This window comes from Drosophila novamexicana, unplaced genomic scaffold, assembly GCF_003285875.2.
Source record: "Drosophila novamexicana strain 15010-1031.04,08,12 unplaced genomic scaffold, DnovRS2.1 tig00002092-arrow-arrow-pilon, whole genome shotgun sequence".
Lineage (NCBI taxonomy): Eukaryota > Metazoa > Arthropoda > Insecta > Diptera > Drosophilidae > Drosophila > Drosophila novamexicana.
Genome location: NW_020824938.1, coordinates 17,501 through 30,000, shown reverse-complemented (window position 1 = coordinate 30,000; position 12,500 = coordinate 17,501). Strand labels below are relative to the sequence as shown.

The window sequence follows — 12,500 nt, the reverse complement described above, 5'->3', positions numbered from 1 at the left end:
TTAATTTTATAGTGCTGCTTGGACTACATATGGTTGAGGGTTGTAAGACTTTGCTAATTAAGTTGTTTAAAATTTTTCGAAGTTTTAAGCATATGGTATATTATTGGATAGATTATGTGTGTCCCTGATATGCATAATATATTCATAATATTAATATATATATGGATGTACTACTCATTGTATATTTTGTATGAGAAAACTGAAGAATTATATTTTCTTTTTTCAAATCAAATAATACTGAGGAATGTCTAGCATAAAAGAAAAATACATTTTTCCTTCATCTAGAATTGTCTCTTATTAATGATGTGTGATAAAAGAATTCTTGTAAAATTTATGGAACTTCAGAACAAAAGTATTACCCATTATATTGAACAATAAATAATGTTCAATTAACATTGTTTTATACAACCTCAACTCATATGGGACTACCCCCTGAATTTAAGCATATTAATTAGGGGAGGAAAAGAAACTAACAAGGATTTTCTTAGTAGCGGCGAGCGAAAAGAAATCAGTTCAGCACTAAGTCACTTTGTCTATATGGCAAATGTGAGATGCAGTGTACGGAACATCAATATTCTAGTATGAGAAGTTAACGATTTAAGTCCTTCTTAAATGAGGCCATTTACCCATAGAGGGTGCCAGGCCCGTATAACGTTAATGATTACTAGATGGTGTTTCCAAAGAGTCGTGTTGCTTGATAGTGCAGCACTAAGTGGGTGGTAAACTCCATCTAAAACTAAATATAACCATGAGACCGATAGTAAACAAGTACCGTGAGGGAAAGTTGAAAAGAACTCTGAATAGAGAGTTAAATAGTACGTGAAACTGCTTAGAGGTTAAGCCCGATGAACCTGAATATCCGTTATGGAAAATTCATCATTAGAATTGTAATATTTTAAACAATATTATAATAATAGTGTGCATTTTTTCCATATAAGGACATTGTAATCTATTAGCATAAATATTTATCATAAAATTATGTCTGATTGCTTATTTGAATTATATGCTTGCATTTTAACATAAAATAAAAGATATAAATTTGATAAAGTGCTGATAGATTTATATGATTACAGTGCGTTAATTTTTCGGAATTATATAATGGCATAATTATCATTGATATTTGTGTTTATTATATGCATTTGTATGATTAACAATGCGAAAGATTCAGGATACCTTCGGGACCCGTCTTGAAACACGGACCAAGGAGTCTAACATATGTGCAAGTTATTGGGATATAAACCTAATAGCGTAATTAACTTGACTATTAATGGGATTAGTTTTTTAACTATTTATAGTTAATTAACGCAATCCCGGGGCGCTCTATATAGTTATGTATAATAATATTTATATTATTTATGCCTCTAACTGGAACGTACCTTGAGCATATATGCTGTGACCCGAAAGATGGTGAACTATACTTGATCAGGTTGAAGTCAGGGGAAACCCTGATGGAAGACCGAAACAGTTCTGACGTGCAAATCGATTGTCAGAATTGAGTATAGGGGCGAAAGACCAATCGAACCATCTAGTAGCTGGTTCCTTCCGAAGTTTCCCTCAGGATAGCTGGTGCATTTAACTGTTGTATAAAATAATCTTATCTGGTAAAGCGAATGATTAGAGGCCTTAGGGTCGAAACGATCTTAACCTATTCTCAAACTTTAAATGGGTAAGAACCTTAACTTTCTTGATATGAAGTTTAAGGTTATGATATAATGTGCCCAGTGGGCCACTTTTGGTAAGCAGAACTGGCGCTGTGGGATGAACCAAACGTAATGTTACGGTGCCCAAATTAACAACTCATACAGAAACCATGAAAGGCGTTGGTTGCTTAAAACAGCAGGACGGTGATCATGGAAGTCGAAATCCGCTAAGGAGTGTGTAACAACTCACCTGCCGAAGCAACTAGCCCTTAAAATGGATGGCGCTTAAGTTGTATACCTATACATTACCGCTAAAGTAGATGGTTTATATTACTTGTAATATAAATTTTGAAACTTTAGTGAGTAGGAAGGTACAATGGTGTGCATAGAAGTGTTTGGCGTAAGCCTGCATGGAGCCGCTATTGGTACAGATCTTGGTGGTAGTAGCAAATAATCGAATGAGACCTTGGAGGACTGAAGTGGAGAAGGGTTTCGTGTGAACAGTGGTTGATCACGAGTTAGTCGGTCCTAAGTTCAAGGCGAAAGCCGAAAATTTTCAAGTAAAGAAAAATCTAAATATATTTGTCATCTAACCGATTTTTATACACTTGAATAATTTTGAACGAAAGGGAATACGGTTCCAATTCCGTAACCTGTTGAGTATCCGTTTGTTATTAAATATGGGCCTCGTGCTCATCCTGGCAACAGGAACGACCATAAAGAAGCCGTCGAGAGGTATCGGAAGAGTTTTCTTTTCTGTTTTATAGCCGTACTACCATGGAAGTCTTTCGCAGAGAGATATGGTAGATGGGCTAGAAGAGCATGACATATACTGTTGTGTCGATATTTTCTCCTCGGACCTTGAAAATTTATGGTGGGGACACGCAAACTTCTCAACAGGCCGTACCAATATCCGCAGCTGGTCTCCAAGGTGAAGAGTCTCTAGTCGATAGAATAATGTAGGTAAGGGAAGTCGGCAAATTAGATCCGTAACTTCGGGATAAGGATTGGCTCTGAAGATTGAGATAGTCGGGCTTGATTGGGAAACAATAACATGGTTTATGTGCTCGTTCTGGGTAAATAAAGTTTCTATCATTTATGGTAGTTTCTTGTTCCCCGGATAGTTTAGTTACGTAGCCAATTGTGGAACTTTCTTGCTAAAATTTTTAAGAATACTAGTTGGGCAACCAATTAGTTCTTTTAAATTATAACGATTATCAATTAACAATCAATTCAGAACTGGCACGGACTTGGGGAATCCGACTGTCTAATTAAAACAAAGCATTGTGATGGCCCTAGCGGGTGTTGACACAATGTGATTTCTGCCCAGTGCTCTGAATGTCAAAGTGAAGAAATTCAAGTAAGCGCGGGTCAACGGCGGGAGTAACTATGACTCTCTTAAGGTAGCCAAATGCCTCGTCATCTAATTAGTGACGCGCATGAATGGATTAACGAGATTCCTACTGTCCCTATCTACTCAGTTCGTTTCAGACGGTCGTTGGGAACAGACGTGCTTATTTCATCGCTCGCTTCGCGAACAATCTAAAGATAACGGTGCTTTCAAGCAACGGTATCTTGTTTACATTTTGTGCGCTTATCGGCAATAAAGTTTTATTGCTTTGTTTACGTCGTTGCTGCGTGAGCAACAGGCGTTCGTGTGTGTGTGTGAAACCGCCAGCTTCTACGTGTGTGTGTGTGTGTGTGCGTTCTATTTATATATTAAATAGATAAGCGCACACCTGCGGGCGATGCCGCCACGCAAAAAGAAGCCCGCTGAGAAGGGGACTTTTGAAAATTGTAGGATGACGTCGGATGATGAGGTGGCCTTGTCGGAGTCGTCATCGAACAGCGAGGTAAGGCGGAGGAGCAAGCAGCGCCTGAGGAAGGCAACTTCCGAAAGCGCTGTCAGCTCAGTTGGTGCGCGAGAGGGGAGCGCTGTTCCCGCGGGAGCCGCAGATGGCTCGCCTGGAGCAGCGGGTGCAAGTGTGGAGGAGCGGGTTTTTGCCGTTCCTCATGCCGCGAGCGCTGTGAATGTGTCTGAACCTGCCGTGGAGGGGCCGTCGACAAGTGCGGCGGCTTTGAGGAAGCGGAAAGGAACAGCTGTCGAGCAGATGAAGGGGATAACGGGAGCTTTATTGCAGCTTGCACTCAAGGAGAGAGCCACGGGGTCGCTCATTTGCAAGTTAGTTGATTATACTGGGCAGTATGAGCAGCTCTTGTTCGCGCTTGTGGCGCAGAATGAGCGGCTGCAGGGGCGCTTGGAGGCCGTTTGCGGGGATGCAGGCGTTTCGCATGCTTTGCATGTTCCAGCCGGCCAAGCGCGGGCTTCGTCGGTGAACGCCGCCAGAGGGGGTCCCAGGTCGGCAGCGCCGTCTACCCCGGAGATGCCTCGGCCAGTCGAGACCTGGTCCTTGGTTGTGCGCAGCAAGGCTGCTGGCAAAACCGCTAAGGACGTGGTTGAGCAGGTGGTGAAGGAGGTAGGTCCCTCTCTTGGCGTGCGGATTCATGAGGTGAAACCTCTAAGGGATGGAGGTGCGTTAATTCGGACTCCATCGGTCGCCGAGCGTGAGAAAATTGTGGAGAACACAAAGTTCAACGAGGTGGGATTGGAAGTGTGTGTGAATGATAAATTAGGGCCGAAAGTTGTGGTTCAGGGCGTTCACTCGCAAATCACCCCTGACGAGTTCATGGGTGACCTTTACGAGATGAACTTAAAGGACAAAATGTCACTTGAAGCCTTCAAGAAAGGTGTCCGGATGACAAGTAAGCCATGGGCGGTGGGAGGTAATGTTGCAGTTAATATAGTCCTCGAGGGTGCTGTGGTGGCCATGCAGTCCCTTTTAGAAATCGGACGCTGCTACATAAAATGGTTTTCGTTTAGAGTGAGAAGTTTTGACCTGGTACCGGGATGCTACCGCTGCCTTGGCTTCGACCATAAGGTGGCGGAGTGCAGAGCCAAAGAGGACGTTTGCCGTCGCTGCGGCCAGATGGGTCACCGTGTGGCTCAGTGCAGCAATGCACTGAATTGCCGCAATTGCTCCTTTAAGGGGAAGCCGTCGGGACATCTGATGATGTCTCTAGCCTGTCCCATATACGGGGCGATTGTTGCGCGGGCGAATGCTAGACATTAAAATGTCTAGCAGATTTCTTCAGCTGAATTGTCAAAGGTCGTATGCAGCTATGTGTGATGTGGGGGCTATGATGTGTGAAAGGGGCAGCGTCGTTGCCCTGCTGCAGGAACCCTACGCGACCGGAGGTTGCGTAAGGGGATTGCCCGCATGTATGCGAGTATTTCCTGACAGCAGGGCCAACTCCGCTGTCATTGTGAATGATGTCAGTATTGAATGCACTTTGGTGAGTTCAACTGACTGGGGGGTGTGTGTGAGCCTTAGCGGCAGTTTTGGCAGGATTTTTGTAGTAAGCATGTATTGTAAGTTCGGGGATCCCCTCGAACCATACATTGCTTACTTGGATGAGGTGCTACTACTGGTTAGTAGCGTACCAGTCATCCTTGGTCTTGATGCGAATGCATCATCTCCCATGTGGTTCAGTAAGGTATCCAGACATTCGTCTGGGTATTCGAACCACACACGGGGTGAGATGCTAGCCGAGTGGGCCGTGTCCCAGGATGTTCGGGTCGTTAACGAACCCAGTGAGTGGTACACGTTTGCGGGTCCGGTGGGTCAGAGTGACATTGATGTTACTCTAGTGAATGCGGTAGCAATGAGTATGTATGCTTTTCATTGGTGTGTACTAGGTGGGCTTGGTGTGAGTGACCACAATCCGATTGAGATTGTTGTCACACACACTATTACAAGGAATGAAAGTGTTGGGGGTAATCGCTGGCGCACTTGTAGTGTGAATTGGTCCCTTCATGGGCTCATTGTGCAGGAGGCGGCAACGCAAGTTCCGCTTAATGCATTTAATGATTTGAATGTGGATGAGCAGGTCGTATGTGTGAATAGGTGGATAACTGATGCGAATGATCGCATGTTTGAGAGGCACCGTAAGGTCAACCTCAAGCATGTGAAGTGGTGGACGAATCAGTTGAGCACCAAGCGGCGGATGGTCCGGTCTCTGCGGAAGCGATTCCAAAGGGCCAGAGCTACCAATGCGGATGGTGCAGCCCAACTCAGGATTGAATATAGTCGGTGTATGAATGAATACAAGCAAATGCTTGTAAAGGTGAAAGAAGATGAGTGGCGCTCTTTCCTGGAGCGCAATAAGGATGACCCCTGGGGTCGTGCTTATAAAATAGTTCGAGGTAGAGGCAGGGAAACGGATGTAAGTAGCCTCCGTGTTGGTAACGTTCAGTTAACGGCATGGAGGGATTGTATGAATGTCTTGTTGAATGAATTCTTCCCCAGAGCGGATCATCAGGACTCACCACCTAGTGTGGTTAGTCCTGTTGATCCGCTTCTGGATAGTGAGTTGGAGGTGGCTTTCTCGAGGTTAAAGTCGAGGAAGTCCCCTGGTATGGATGGATTCACTGGAGAAATGTGTAAAAGTGTCTGGAAGTCAATTCCAGAATATATGAAAGCGATGTATGCGAAGTGTCTGAATGAGGGTTATTTCCCCAGTGAATGGAAGTGTGCGAGAGTGATAGTGCTCCTGAAGTCGCCTGACAGGATCAGGAGCAATCCTAGATCTTTTCGGGGCATCAGTCTTCTTCCGGTTCTTGGAAAAGTTCTGGAAAGGATTATGGTAGAAAGGCTTCAGGAGAGAATGAGTGACCAAATGTCTGACAGGCAATTTGGTTTTAGGCAGGGCAGATGTGTTGAGGATGCGTGGAGGTATGTTAGTGACTCTGTTGAGGCTAGCAGCTCCACGTATGTCTTGGGCATCTTTGTTGATTTTAAAGGTGCTTTCGACTACCTGAGTTGGGCGAGTGTTTTGAGAAGGTTGGATGAATGCGGGTGCCGAGAATTAGCTCTCTGGAAGAGCTATTTCTCTGGCAGACGTGCGTGTGCTGTAGGGCGGAGTGAATGTGTGAGCGTGGATGTGGTTCGTGGCTGTCCGCAGGGATCTATCTGTGGCCCATTCATTTGGAACCTCATGATGGACCCCTTGCTAGTGCAGCTCGAGCAGATGTGTAAGTGTTGTGCGTATGCGGACGATCTGCTCGTCTTGATTGAGGGTCGGTCGCGTCTTGAGATCGAAACGAATGCGGGTATGTGCTTGCGCACTGTGTATGAGTGGGGTGAAAGTGTTGGGGTCAGTCTTGCAATGGACAAGACAGTGTCAATGCTGCTCAAGGGCAGATTGGCAGCTAGTCGGCCACCCATTGTCAGACTGAATGGAGTGAATGTGAGGTATGCGTCTGAGGTGAAATACCTCGGCATAACCTTCGGCGAGAGGATGTGTTTCACTCCTCATATCGCTGGTCTCAAGGCCCGGCTACTTGGTTTGGTGGGGCAAGTGCGTCGTATTTTGAGGACTGATTGGGGCCTAAGCAGACGTGCTGTCCGCACCATCTATGAGGGTCTGTTTGCTGCATGTGCAGCATATGGATCGTCTGTATGGTGCAAGGCGGTCACGACTGTGGTTGGCAGAAAGAAAGTGCTGGCTTGCCAGAGAGTGCTTCTGTTAGGTTGTTTGCCTGTGTGCCGCACTGTCTCTACGGAGGCAATGCAGGTACTGTTAGGAGTAGCCCCTCTTGACTTGGAGATCAGGCGTCGAGCCTTGATATACAGGATCAAGAGGCGGCTGCCATTGCTGCAGAATGATTGGCTAGCAGATAGGGATGTGGAGAGTTTAGGGCTTAGTGAATGCAAGAGATTGGTGGAAGAGTGTGTTCTGTCTGACTGGCAAGTCAGATGGGACACAAGCGTGAATGGGCGTGTCACTCATCGGTTTATACGGGAGGTTACATTTGCCGGCAGCCGACCAGACTTTGGGTTCGGCCTGAGTCTTGGATTCCTGTTGACTGGTCACGGTTCCCTCAATGCATTCTTGCATTCGAGGAGCCTTTATGACAGTCCAGAATGCCGTTGTGGCTCGGCTGCTGAGACATGGGAGCATGTTCTCTGTGAGTGCACAAGGTATGCAGATCTTCGAGATCTGAGGGGGATGGGTATAAGTGAGGTTAGTGGCGGGTTTGACGTAAGTCAATCACTCTCCACTAGTGATAGGGTTAGAAGAATGAGTGAGTTTGCGAGAGCTGCATTTTCCAGGCGACGTTTGCAATTGCAGGAAGGAATTGTATGAATGAAGATGGATGGTAGATGTACGAATGTGGGGGTACGAATGGTGGGGTACGAACGTGGGGGTGTGTCTGAATGGGCATTTTGTTGAACATTGTGTTGTCTGGGGCCACCAACCCTTAACTGTTTTGGAGTTTAAATTGGAAGTGCCCTTCTGGTACGAGGCCTGACCAGAGGTCTTTAATCTGGTACCACGGGTAACCAGGAGCCCACGGAACTTGTTCCGTCCTGGTTAGTTGGTGCGGCCCTTCGGGGAGTATCGTGGTGGTTGTGGTTTAACACCCAAATGCGGGTAGAGCTTGCTCGACGTGGAGTTGCGTTATACAACCGGGTTCCGTAATCCAGATTTCGGAAGAGGCTTAGATAGTCCTCGTGCCAAACCAAGGTAGAAGTCACAACCAAACAGTCGTGTCTTTAATTGGTACCTGCGGAATTGTTCCAAGGGGGCGGTGATTGACGCTTGAATTAATCCTATACTAGGAACCGTGAGATTAAGCCATCGTGGCAGGTGCTCACGTTAAGCCCACTGACTTTCATGTCCCTATCTACTATCTAGCGAAACCACAGCCAAGGGAACGGGCTTGGAATAATTAGCGGGGAAAGAAGACCCTTTTGAGCTTGACTCTAATCTGGCAGTGTAAGGAGACATAAGAGGTGTAGAATAAGTGGGAGATATTAGACTTCGGTTTGGTATCGACAATGAAATACCACTACTCTTATTGTTTCCTTACTTACTTGATTAAATGGAACGTGTATCATTTCCTAGCCATTATACGGATATAATTATTATGTCTTATGGTATTGGGTTTTGATGCAAGCTTCTTGATCAAAGTATCACGAGTTTGTTATATAATCGCAAACAAATTCTTTAATGAGAGAATGCATTTATGTATTATTGATTTAAAAATTTGGTATAACTCCAATTACTCAGGTATGATCCAATTCAAGGACATTGCCAGGTAGGGAGTTTGACTGGGGCGGTACATCTCTCAAATAATAACGGAGGTGTCCCAAGGCCAGCTCAGTGCGGACAGAAACCACACATAGAGCAAAAGGGCAAATGCTGACTTGATCTCGGTGTTCAGTACACACAGGGACAGCAAAAGCTCGGCCTATCGATCCTTTTGGTTTAAAGAGTTTTTAACAAGAGGTGTCAGAAAAGTTACCATAGGGATAACTGGCTTGTGGCGGCCAAGCGTTCATAGCGACGTCGCTTTTTGATCCTTCGATGTCGGCTCTTCCTATCATTGTGAAGCAAAATTCACCAAGCGTTGGATTGTTCACCCATGCAAGGGAACGTGAGCTGGGTTTAGACCGTCGTGAGACAGGTTAGTTTTACCCTACTAATGACAAAACGTTGTTGCGACAGCATTCCTGCGTAGTACGAGAGGAACCGCAGGTACGGACCAATGGCACAATACTTGTTCGAGCGAACAGTGGTATGACGCTACGTCCGTTGGATTATGCCTGAACGCCTCTAAGGTCGTATCCGTGCTGGACTGCAATGATAAATAAGGGGCAATTTGCATTGTATGGCTTCTAAACCATTAAAAGTTTTTAATTTATTTTATTAACGACAATGGATGTGATGCCAATGTTATTTATAACATAGTAAATTGGGAGGATCTTCGATCACCTGATGCCGCGCTAGTTATATTTTAAAACATTATTTAATACAATGACAAAGCCTAGAATCAATTGTAAACGACTTTTGTAACAGGCAAGGTGTTGTAAGTGGTTGAGCAGCTGCCATACTGCGATCCACTGAAGCTTATCCTTTGCTTGATGATTCGATAAAAAGCAACACTAGACGAACATAATTCGTATAAATGGGTTATACATTCGCTTAAAATATATTATCAATTTATAGTTGTTATATATTTTTTTATGTATGTATGCCTACTGTACGAAAGTTCATCTATGTTGCTCTCAAATATTTAATATTTAACATTGAATAATATATATACAATATATACAATACTTAAGGCAATATTGATATATATATATATATGAAAATATGGAATTGACGGATGGAATATATGAAACATATATATACACAATACCTAAATATAAAAACTTTAATTATTATTGAGGAAAGCATATAAGATAGAACAATATATATATATACAATACTTAAGGCAATATTGATATATATATGAATATATGGAATTGACGGATGGAATATATGAAAAATATATATACACAACAATACATGAATTAAGACTTCAATTATTATTGAGGAAAGCATATAAGACAGAAAAATATATATATATATATACAATACTTAAGGCAATATTGATATATATATATATATGAAAATATGGAATTGACGGATGGAATATATGAAACATATATATACACAATACCTAAATATAAAAACTTTAATTATTATTGAGGAAAGCATATAAGATAGAACAATATATATATATACAATACTTAAGGCAATATTGATATATATATGAATATATGGAATTGACGGATGGAATATATGAAAAATATATATACACAACAATACATGAATTAAGACTTCAATTATTATTGAGGAAAGCATATAAGACAGAAAAATATATATATATATATACAATTCTTAAGGCAATATTGATATATATATATATGAAAATATGGAATTGACGGATGGAATATATGAAAAATATATATGAACAATACATGAATTAAAAACATCAATTATTATTGAGGAAAGCATATAAGATAAAACAATATATATGTATACAATACTTAAGGCAATATTGATATATATAAAATATATGAAAATATGGAATGGACGGATGGAATATATGAAAAATATATTTACACAACAATACATCAATTAAAACTTCAATTATTATTGAGGAAAGCATATATGATAAAACAATATATATGTATACAATACTTAAGGCAATATTGATATATATATATATATATATATATATATGAAAATATGGAATTGACGGATGGAATATATGAAATATATATATACACAATAACTAAATTTAAGCTTCAATTATAAGGGGGAGTATAGAGATCTATAAAATGTCATTCAGTCATATACAATATTTTTAAATTTTTGGATAAACGAAAATATATAAAATTGGTACCAGTATTAAAACTTCAATTATTTTTGAGGAAAGCATATAACATAGAACAAAATATATATACAATAAATAATGCAATGTTAAAATATATATAATGAAAATATGAAATTGGCGGATGGAAATCAGCCTCTTCTAAAACAAAATTTAATTTTATAAAGGTGATAAAGAAATTGCTGGATGAAGAAATATTTCTAAATATTACTTATACAAAAATTGAAGACTATTCTATATTAACATACATAATTGAATTGTAACTAAAACAACATTAAACTATATATAATAATAATAAAATAACAATGACATTTCTAAACTATATAAAAATACACAAGAGTTAATTGCACATTGGATAATAATTGTGATTATGAAATTTTTATATATTGTAAGCGATTATTAATATTAATCTTTATATATATTATATATAATCTTTATCAACTTATATTATATGAAAATAATATGAATTATTATAAAATAAGTACATGAAAAATATACGGTGAATGGTAGCATTTGGAAAAAATAGCGCCATTAAAGATGACGTGTCAAAAACCTATATAGGGAGTGGTGTCGAGCAAGGCATGTCATATGAAAAATTTTAAATACGGTAAATTCATATGAATGCGGAGTGTTGCCTTGCCGGCATAAGTCAATTATGTTAAAATAAAAAGAATAATGAAGTTATATAAATGTATTATTAAATTAGTACATGATGACCTTAAGGTGAATGGTAGCATTTGGAAAAAATATCGCCATTAAAGATGACGTGTCAAAAAACCTATATAGGGAGTGGTGTCAAGCAAGGCATGTCATATGAAAAATTTTAAATACGGTAAATTCATATGACTGTGGAGTGTTGCCTTGCCGGCATAAGTCAATTATGTTAAAATAAAAAGAATAATTAAGTTATATAAATGTATTATTAAATTAGTACATGATGACCTTAAGGTGAATGGTAGCATTTGGAAAAAATATCGCCATTATAGATGACGTGTCAAAAAACCTATATAGGGAGTGGTGTCAAGCAAGGCATGTCATATGAAAAATTTTAAATACGGTAAATTCATATGACTGTGGAGTGTTGCCTTGCCGGCATAAGTCAATTATGTTCAAATAAAAAGAATAATGAAGTTATATAAATGTATTATTAAATTAGTACATGATGACCTTAAGGTGAATGGTAGCATTTGGAAAAAATATCGCCATTATAGATGATGTGTCAAAAAACCTATATAGGGAGTGGTGTCGAGCAAGGCATGTCATAAGAAAAATTTTAAATATGGTAAATTCATATGACTGTGGAGTGTTGCCTTGCCGGTATAAGTCAATTATATTAAAATAAAAAGAATAATGAAGTTATATAAATGTATTATTAAATTAGTACATGATGACCTTAAGGTGAATGGTAGCATTTGGAAAAAATATCGCCATTATAGATGACATGTCAAAAAACCTATATAGGGAGTGGTGTCGAGCAAGGCATGTCATATGAAAAATTTTAAATATGGTAAATTCATATGACTGTGGAGTGTTGCCTTGCCGGCATAAGTCAATTATATTAAAATAAAAAGAAT

The 12,500-nt window shown here is 40.5% G+C and overlaps 1 non-coding gene and 1 pseudogene across 1 annotated transcript in view; both read left to right on the top strand.

Annotated features, from left to right (window-relative positions):
* The window catches only part of LOC115768931, a 179-nt gene extending 136 nt beyond the window's left edge, over positions 1-43 (top strand). The window contains exon 1 of the ribosomal RNA XR_004018631.1: positions 1-43. This exon is cut by the window's left edge and continues 136 nt beyond it. This is a non-coding gene — a ribosomal RNA (5.8S ribosomal RNA).
* A 362-nt stretch (positions 44-405) lies between these two features.
* LOC115768929 lies at positions 406-9,637 on the top strand (annotated as a pseudogene).
* The last annotated feature ends 2,863 nt before the right edge of the window (positions 9,638-12,500 follow it).